Consider the following 10,870-nt stretch of genomic DNA (forward strand, 5'->3'; position numbering starts at 1 on the left):
ACCCGTGGCGTACACACGCCCAAGATTGGCTTAATACCGAGTCCTCTAGACAACGTGAAATCACATGTTGCGTGAGGGTACGTGATTCTTTGTTTAATGATTATATCACTATTGGAACGTGTGGTCTTCGAGATCGTCTGTATACAAAATTTTGCATATAATCAAAGGTAGTAATAATATTCTTTGAGGTCCAGCCATTCATTGAACAGATATTAACTGGCTAGCCACTGCAATGGCAGGTGCTACATTAAGCAAAGGCACATAGAAGCGAACAAGTCAGACCTAGTTACCATCCTTAGGACATTTCCCTTACTTCTACTGTATTAGAATCATTTGTGTACCATTGTATTTCCACCTGTGAGAGCTGCTTGAGAATTTTAATCTGGACCCAACAGAGTTTGGCACATGGCTATGGGGGGCAGGGAACTGAATTGTTGTTGTTGCTTTTTAAACTGATTTAGCAGACTAATAAAAAACTGGCATTTCAAGTAAATTAGCTATGTCTCATTACTTACAAGTGTCATACAACCCCCCATCCCACCCAGATGAGAAATGAGCGTTATGATTTACTGCCCAAATAATTGAATAAATGAGGGATAATTAACAATCCTTCTAGGAAGCTAGAAACCTATCTTCATATCAATCTAGAGAAAAGAACATTTACAATGATACTTTTATGATTCATACCTCACTGCAGAATCAGACATTAGAAGAAATTTGTGGCGAAGGAAAATATATAAAACAGCAGGCGAAAAATGAACTTTTAGGAATTAGTAAATATGCAATTTAGCAGTGAATGAATGAGAGAGAGAGAGAGAAAGAGACTTGTTCTTAAAGAAGTAGAGAAAGTGCCTCCTTGGCCAACACCTGTGGACACTGGCACACTCCAGGCTACCCGGGATGGTCAATTATGCCCAGAGAATTTACATCAGATACAGCATGTTTTTGCATTTTATCACAATGTGATAATATTAGATGTGAATAATAAAGATAGCAGGAAGAAAACGGAAATTATAAAATACTTAGACCTAAGGGATGATGAAATCATGACATATTAAAACACGTAGGATGCAGTACAAAGTTGCACCGAGTGATAATTTGTATTTTAGGAAAAAAGAAAGATTGAAAAGCCACTCAGGGGGCACCTGGGTGGCTCAGTAGGTTGAGCGTCCCACTCTTGATTTCAGCTCAGGTCCTGATCCAGGGTCGTGAGATCGAGCCTTGCATTGGGCTCCACGCTGAGCCTGGAGCCTGCTTAAGATAATTTCTCTCTCTCCCTCTGCCCTTCTCTCCTGCTGGCCTGCTCGCTCTCTCTCTCTCTAAAGAAATGGACAAACACTGAGAAAAGTGCTGTTCTGAAAAAGTTAGAGAAATAACCACAGAGTAAATACAAATGAAGTGGAAGGGAGGAACAGTATGCATAGTACGAATTAAAGAATGAGATTAGAAACCATAGAGAGCACCAGCAAAACTCAAAGACTCTACCATTTAAAAGAAAAAATGGAAAACTTCAGAGAAGACATTTCTAGAAAAAAGTAAATTAAAAATAAACAGCCCAAAAAAGTGGAAGCAAATGCAGATATGCTAGAATATTATCACGAGAATATTATAAAAATCATCAAGGGGCTCCTGGGTGGCTCGGGAGGTTAAGTGTCTGACTCCTGGTTTCAGCTCAGGTCATGATCTCACAGTCTGTGAGATTGAGCTCCGTGTTGGGTTCTGCATTGACAATGCAGAGCCCGCGTGGAATTCTCTCTCTCCCTCTCTCTCTGACCCTCTCCCACTCTCTTTCTCTCTTTCTAAATAAATAAATAAACTTTTAAAAAATCCAAAAATTTGAAAAGTTACAAAGCCTGCACTTCTAGAAAATATAAACAACCAAATATAAGAAAAAGTAGAAAATCTGAATAAATAAAAAAAAATTTTTTTAATGTTTATTTTTGAGACAGAGACAGAATGCGAGTGGGTTAGAGGCAGAGAGAGAAGGAGACACAGAATGAGAAGCGGGCTCCAGGCTCCGAGCTGTCAGCACAGAGCCCGACGCAGGGCTCGAACTCATGAGCTGTGAGATCGTGACCTGAGCTGAAGTCAGACACTCAACTGATTGAGTCACCCAGGCACCCCTGAATAAATTAAAAAAAAAAATGTATATATATATATATATATATATTTAATCTGTAGTTAAAATACTCCACGAAAAAGTACTATAACCCCTTGCAAAATAATTACAAGTTTCAAGGAGCTTTAAAGTTCTGTTTTTACAAATGTTCAAGAAACAGACAATTCTAATCTGACAAAATTCTTTCAGAGAACCAAGAGACGAAAAGGATCTAGAATAACTTTGACAGTAACACTTGACAGGGCCAGTCCAATAAATAAAAATTAAAGGCCTATCTCATTAATTAGAACATATATAATAAACCTCAATTTCAATTCCAGTCAATTTCAATCAATTTTCAATCAATTTCAATTGATAAATTGAAATCAATGAATAAAATATATGATGAATCATAATAAAGTAATGTTTAACCCAGCATCATGAGGATAGTTTCATATTAGAAAATCAATTACTAGGGGCGCCTGGGTGGCTCAGTCGGTTAAGCGTCCGACTTCAGCTCAGGTCACGATCTCGCAGTCCGTGAGTTCGAGCCCCATGTTGGGCTCTGGGCTGATGGCTCAGAGCCTGGAGCCTGCTTCCGATTCTGTGTCTCCCTCTCTCTCTGCCCCTCCCCCGTTCATGCTCTGTCTCTCTCTGTCTCAAAAATAAATAAAACGTTAAAAAAAAAAAAAGAAAATCAATTACTAGAATTTAAAATTCACTGCCTATTCATGATAAGCTTATTAGAGAACTGGGAATGTAAGAGTTTCTTTAATAAATCGTGTCTTTGAGAAAGCTGTAACAAACATCATATTTAGTGTTATAACTTTAAAAGCTACCATTTACAAGTCAGGATCAAGTCAAGAATTCCTTCTATTATCACTGCAATGCATTACAGTTTTGGACATTATAGTCCATTAAATAAGGCCAGAAAAAGAAATGTGATATAATGCTTATAAAGGACATAAGAAAATGGTAGTAATTTATAAATGACTTGAGTGTCTATAAGAAAATCTAGGAATAAATGTATACAAATTATTAGAATTAATAACAAATCTATTACATTTGCCGTATGCAAGAAGACAGTCAATTAATTGTATTTCCATATACCTCAACTACCAATTAGTGATTAATGAATTTAATGAATTGTCATTAAAAATTGCCCATTCAAGAAGCAACAATAAAAAAATACACTCTTTAGGATTAAATGTAGAAAAATATATGCAATACTTTAATGGAGAAAATTGTACAACTCTTGTGAAGGACATAAAACTTGACCTTGTAAGCCCCATGGAATGTACAAGACTAAGAGTGAACCCTAAGGTCAACTACAGACTTGAAGTGATTATGATGAGTCAATGCAGGTTCATCCTTGGTTAAAACAAACAAATGTACTATTCTGGTGAGTGATGTTGGTAACGGGGGAGGCTATGCACAAGTGGGGGCAGGGGGGAGATGGGAAGTCTCTGGGTTGTAGACCTAAAACTGCTGCAAACGATAAAGTCTTAGCAAAAAAGGCATCCTAAAAAATTGACCTTAAAAATAAGGATTTTAGGGGCACCTGGGTGGCTCAGTTGGTTAGGTGTCCAACTCCAGCTCAGGTCATGATCTCATGGTTCGTGAGTTTAAGGTCCTCATTGGGCTCCCTGTTGTCAATGCGGATGCTCTGTCTCCCTCCCTATCCCTCCCCTGCTCATGCTCTCTCTCTCTCTCTCTCAAATAAACATTAAAACAAAAATAAGGATTTTAGCATGTTTGTTAATAAAAGTCTCCATATCTCACACTGATGTTAATTCCCTAGAAAATTATGTTGGATATAATGTTCTTGCATCAAAATTCCAGACGGGATTTAATGGAACTTAAGAACTGAGTTTAAAAACAGTAAAATACTAAGAATAATTGACATAATTGTGGAGATAATATATGAGATTGGAAGGCTTGCCCTAACAAATAGGAAGACATAAAGAGCAAAAATCAGGAGCACCTGGCTGCCTCAGTCGGTGCAGCATGTGACTCTTGATCTTGGGACTGTAAGTTTGAGCCCCACACTGGGTGTAGAGATTACTTTAAAATATTTAGGGGCACCTTGGTGGCCCTGTCAGTTAAGCGTCCAACTCTTGATGACTCTTGATTTTGGCTCAGGTCATGATCTCATGGTTCCTGAGGTTGAGCCCCATGCTGGACACTGTGATAACAGCGCAGAGCTTGCTGGGAATTCTCGCTCTCCCTCTCCCTCTGCCCCTCCCCTGCTTGCATGCACTGGTACGCTCTCTCTTTGAAACTAAATAAATAAACATTTAATAACAAATAAAATCTCTAAAAAAAAAAGAGCGAAAATCTTTAAAAGTGCACGATTTGTCACACGGATCATCAAATGAACCAAGGAAAAGAAGATGAACTCCAGAAACTGTTAACTGCGTATATAAAAGACGTGTCATTAAATAGTGATATTCAAACGAATACTACTACTGCTCTTGGGTTCAAATCCTGGCTCCTCCACTTACTGGTTTTGTGCCATTGTGGGGAATATTTGCTCTTTCTTTCCCTCAGTTTCTTTATTTGTACAGTGGAAATGATAACCCTTTTCTCATGCGAGTGTTGTGAGGACTATAGGACATAATGTAAATGCAATGGCTACTACATAAAATACGTAACGGTTGTTAGCTGTTACATGAGCATTTGGTATATGGCATTGGAAATGAGCTGTGAAAAGATAGATGACAAAACAACTTATGCTGGAACAATCTGCAATCGATGTAGAGACACAAAATGAGATTTGAAAGATAACACCACAACCTCTTCATTTTGATAAACTTGAAAAGAAGACAAATTAATAAATAAACGTAAGAGAAGACGTAGAGTATTGTACTTGTGAACCTGAGCAGGGAGAGACCTATAAACAAGATACAAAAGGTACAAGTCAGAATAAAAGACCGATGATTGGCTACCAAAATTGAAATTTTCTGTGAGACAAAAGACATCATGACCCAAGTCCAATGATAGGCACTGACTGAGAAAGAGGTCTGTAACCGAAAGTACTGAAGATCCACAATACATAAAGAGTTAATATGAAGCAATAATGAAAAGTCAAATGAGCTGGTAGAAGCAGAGTTAATGACCAAGAACAGGCAATTCACAGGAGAAGAAACCTGAAAGACCAAGGATCTAGGAAATAGGCATATATTTGTTAATATACATGGAACTACAAAATGAAGAAATGATATATCTCAAGCCCATCAATATGGCAAACATTAAAAAGTAGGACAGTGCTAAGTTTTCAAGAGGGAATGAATAAAGCCGACTCTCTAGCACTGCTGGCGGGCATACAAATTGGTAGAAACAATCTCAGGAGTCATTTGCCGATACCTAATAATACTGAAGATGTAGATTTCCACCGAGTCACCAATTCCACTACCTGGTAATGTCTCCCTTCTTCCCCCACCTCCCCCCTAAAAAAACCCAAAAAACCTACAACACAGTATATCGCAACTTTATGGGCTGAATTGTTTTCCCCCAAAATGCACATGCTGAAGTCTCAACCTCCATATCATCAGGATGTGGCTGTTTTTGGAGGCAGGACCTTAAAAGAGGGCGATTACGTTAAAATGAGACCATTAGGGTGGGCCTTGATCCAACCTGACCTGTTGCCCTGAAAAGAAGAGGAATTTTGGACGCTGTGGGAAGGCAGTCATCTGCAAGCCAAGGAAAAAGGCCTCGGGAGAAAGCAAATCGGCTGACACACCCTGACCTTCGACTCCCAGCCTCCAAAAGTGTGAGAAAATAAATTTCTGGTGTTTAAGTCGCCCAGTCTGTGGTTCAAGTATACCTCGGAGATGTTACGGTTTCAGATCTAGGCCACTGCAATAAAGCCAGTATCACAATAATGCAAATCAAATGAATTGTCTGATTTCCCAATGCAAATAAAAGTTATGTTGACACTGTCCTATAGTCTATTAAGTATGCAATAGTATTGTCAGAAGAAACAATGCACATACCTTAATTGAAAAATACTTGAATGCTAAAAAATGTGAACCATCATTTGGGTTTTCAGTGAGGCAGAATCCCTGATCTCAGACAACCATGACAAAATTAATAATCAGAAAAAGTTTCAAATATTGTGAGAATTATCAAGAGGTGACAGTGAGACACAAAGTGAGTAAATGCTGTTGGAAAAATCGTGTTAATGGACTTGCTCGATGCAGGCTTGTCCGAAAGCTTCAATTTGTAAAAAATGGAGTATCTACGAAGTGCAATAAATGAAGTAGGTCTGTATTTTGTGTTGGCAGCCAGGGCAAACAAATACAACATATATTACATGTGCGCACAGACATAGATACATGCGTGTTTGTGATAACGAAAAAAAGGGAACAGTCTATTCATCAATAAATGGCTAGAGGAAAGAGTTAATCCTGAGAGGCAGTGAGGCATCTTGGTTAAGAATCTAGTCTTTGCATTTTTACAAAAAAAGACGTCCAGATGGCCAAACAAACACATGAAAAGATGCTCAACATCAATGATCGTCAGGGGAAATGCAAATCAAAATTACAACGAGAAATCACCTCACACCTGTCAGAATGGCTCAAACCGACAACACAAGAGACAACGGGTGTTGGTGAGGATGCAGAGAAAGGGGAACCCTCTCGCACTGTTGGTGGGAATGCAACTGGGCAGCCAGTCTGGGAAACAGTATGGAGATTCCTCAAAAAGTGCCAAATAGAACTACCCTACGACCCAGCAATTGCATTTTTAGGTATTTACTCAAAAAAAAATGCAAAAGTCCTACTTCAAAGGGATACATGCACCTCGATGTTTACGGCAGCATTCTCCACAGCAGCCAAATCATGGAGCTAGAGAGCCAAAGTGAGAGAAAGATGAATACCACATGATTTCACTTATGCGTGGAATTTGTGAAGCAAAACAAATGAGCAAAGGGGGGGGAAAAAAAGAAACCAAGAAACAGATTCTTAACTACAGAGAACACACTGATGGTTACCAGAGGGGAGGTGGGGGCGCGGGGGGACATGGGGATAGATGATAGGGAGTCAGGAGGGCACTTGTTGTGATGAGCACTGGGTGTTGTGTCGACGTGCGGAATCACTAAATTATACACTTGGAACTAGTATTACACTGTATGTTAGCTAAGCAGAATTTAAATAAAAACTAAACAACAAGCTAGCTAACTACCCAACTAACTAACTAAAGGAATCCAGTGTTGGGAGGCTGGTGCAAATGCCAACCCTGCCACTTACTACTTGTATAAACTTGGTTAAAGTTTACTTATTTTCTTTGGGCCAGAAACTGACGCTGGATTCAAAGTTTATAAATCCAGCAATGTAGCCTCTATAAGAGGAAAATTTAAAAACAAGCAAACAAACAAACAAAAAAACCACAAACCTTCCACTCCATCCAGAATCCGGAAGTGAAATTCACTCCCAATCTCAATGGAGAATTAAATAATTGGACTACCTGCTTCTTTAAAGAGTGGATGAAGGTCAGGAAAACATCCAAATGCAAATGTGATGGGGAGGGGAATCTAAGGAGACTTAAGGAGAAAGAAAGTATACTCGCGGTCTAGGCAGGTATTCGGCTCTATTTGTTTCATCTTCTAATTAATTGGACACTTTTTCCACCTCAGCACCTTTTTGCATTACCTATTTTAAAAATAGCATGCATTATTTTGAGTATCGCTGTCATAATATTCTTTTTATTTCAGAGATGCATGACCTCAATTTTGCAATCACCATTTTGCAGTTTATCACCATTATTAAATATTTTATGTTATATTTCATGCACTTCTATAGACCTTTGAAGCTAATAGTTTAACTAGGGCCTGCTGATAGAATATATTACAAAGAAAGCTCATGAATTTATGAAGGGACACGCACACACCATTTCAGCAATTGGGGCAAATCAGGAGGGAAGATGGTGAAAACAAATGAATCATATATTGGTCACACTGAAGTAACCATTTGGACCAAGCTCTTTGATGTTGGCAAGGCCCCAGGGCCAAGTGAATTTCATTCTTCAAAGAAATAGTTACATCAACCATAAAATCCCTTTTAGTGTTCTCAAGATCAGAACAGGGATGGAATGCAGATAACTTCTACATTAGCACTGATACGTAGAGATACCATTACATAATCTATACTCTAGAATGTGTTTGAAGACAGAACATGGCGTCGGTGATGGATGTTTGAAAACTTATACATTATCCCAGAAGTAGAGGACAGCAAAATCTGGCTGATCATTCTTTTAGCTCTGACCTCAGTTCCTGGCAGGTACGGAGACCGTCTTTCCCAGAAAGTGAATTGATGGCTGGTGAAATTGAGTTCTTTGACTTAAGTAACTGGTTGTGCTCAACAGAGAGTCAAAAGACAACCGAAATATTCCCTCAAACCTCTCCCCCAACGAACACAGAAGAATTACTGCCACTGACATGATATTTGGTTTGATAGATGGAACTCACACTGGCTTTCTGAGTGAAATTGGAGTCAGTGACGCTAGGCGTTTTTGCACAACGTTCCTTACATCTGGAACGTCCTTCCTTCCGTGATCATGTGTTCAAATCTACACAATTTTGATAAGTCACCTCCGTAGAAAGGTCATCTGTGATCCCGTCCCATTTCCCCTTCTTTCTCTGGGATCCCTGTCTCCCTGCTTGCAGAAGAAAAAGAGGAGGAAGAGAGGGAAGTGGAAGAGGAGAAGAGAGGTCAAACAACAACAACAACAACAACAACAACAACAACAACTAGCTCTTAGTGACTGAGCATTTATTGTGTAGGAGGGGGTGGGCTTCATATCCATGGTCAGATTATCACAATAACTCTCTCAGAAAGGAAATATTATTACAATTTTACAGAGAAGCAGACAAGCTCATCTTAGATGTTAACTGTCCAAGGTCACTCATCTAACAATTAATGGGATCTAAATTCAAATTCCACGTCTGTTTGAGTCCACGGCACTACACTGCTTTCCTATGAGCTTCCTGAGGGCAGGGCCTATGTCTGATTAATCTGTTTTACCTGCAATACCTTGCAAGAATAAGTATTGGACACTTTTTTTTTTTTTGGCTAATTATATCCATGCATATCAGAGAGCAAGAGGAAGATATTACTTTCAGGATTAAAACATATCAAGCTGAAAAAGGGTATATTGCATATGAATATTCTTTGGCTAATAGTAATAATAGCATTAATAATATTCATCTTTATAACCTTTTCCAGTTTCCAAAAATGTTCACATAGCATCAAAGACATTAAAAATCAGAAAAGTAGACCGTTAGTGTAATTTTTATTATTGTATCAATAGGTGGGGAGTACACATAGCATACTATATATACTTTAAAAAGAACTTATTAAAATAATTTGCTTTGACCTAGAAAAAATAACTTTTATATGTTAGGCTTCCAGATATTTAAATTGATATGAAGAGCTGCCTAAAATACTCAAAACCTTTAAGCTCCATAAAGTAACTCTATCAAATTCTTTAGGTACTTACTAACATTAATAATATCCACAAAAGGGGGAGCCTGGGTGGCTCAGTCAGTTAAGCGGTTGACTTTGGCTCAGGTCATGATATCGTGGTTCGTGAGATCGAGCCCCATGTCAGGCTCTGTGCTGACAGCTCAGAGCCTGGAGCCTGCTCTGGTTTCTGTGTCTCCTACTCCCTGCCCCTCCCCCACTCACGCTCTGTCTCTCTCTCTCTCTCTCTCTCTCTCTCTCTCTCAAAATTAAATAAACATTAAAAAATTTTTTTAAAGATTAAAAAAAATCCACAAAAGGGGTGTCTGGCTGGCTCAGTTGGTAAAGCATGAGACTCTTGATTTTGGGGTTGTAGGTTCGAGCCCCACATTGAGTGTAGAGATTACTTACGAAAATAAAATCTTAAAAAAAATAATATCCACAATTGTGCCGTCATTATTAAGTATTAAGAAAGCACGCCAAGACAGAATTGAAAGATGTCAAATTGAAAACCACCATTTTCATCCTCCAGGACAATAATTCTCAGTCTGTGCTAAAATTAAAGAACATTTCTCACTTGATTCGTACAATTTTTGGTCCAATTTTTGCCTTTGAAGGTAAAAACAGCTCTTCAGTCTGTACTAGGGGAAAAGAACACGAAGTGCTATCTCCTTGGCAGCCGCAGCTGACCAGATTTACTGATAAAATGCGAGGCATCCTAAATTGTTAACTTATCGAACACTGCGCTTTCATAGCAACGGAAGTCTTATTCATCCCGCGTTGAGGTTTTCAAAACAGTCCCAAATGGACAAATTACATTTAATGTGAAAGAATGCCAGTATTTTAATTGCCAACCTGATATTATCAGCTCTGATATGATGTGGAGAGTTTAACTTTTTAAACTCAATACACAAAAAGACCAGGCCACAATTGAAATGACAAAAATGCGTGGGACACAATATCACCATTTAAGACAACAATATCAGCCAAGACAATTTAGATAAGAGCCATTGAGATGGGATAAAATTCAAGAAACATTTCTGAGAGCTACCACAAAGACTTTTGCCGGGGGTTTTAGAACAAGGAAACAGATGAGGGAAATAATGCTTATAATGTTTATGTTAATGTAGCATAAAGCCCCAATTATCTAGGCTGTGTGGGGAATCAGGTGTTTGGCTTAAATTTTTTTTGGTTAGCTGAGAGTTACTCTAAAACCCAGTAATATTTCAGCCATTGTTGTTGAACTTGTTCCAAAGCAGTTGAATAGCACCTAGGGATTACAAATTGCATTTTTCTTTGTGGATCTTGAAAT

This window comes from Felis catus, chromosome X, assembly GCF_018350175.1.
Source record: "Felis catus isolate Fca126 chromosome X, F.catus_Fca126_mat1.0, whole genome shotgun sequence".
NCBI classification, from domain to species: Eukaryota; Metazoa; Chordata; class Mammalia; order Carnivora; family Felidae; genus Felis; species Felis catus.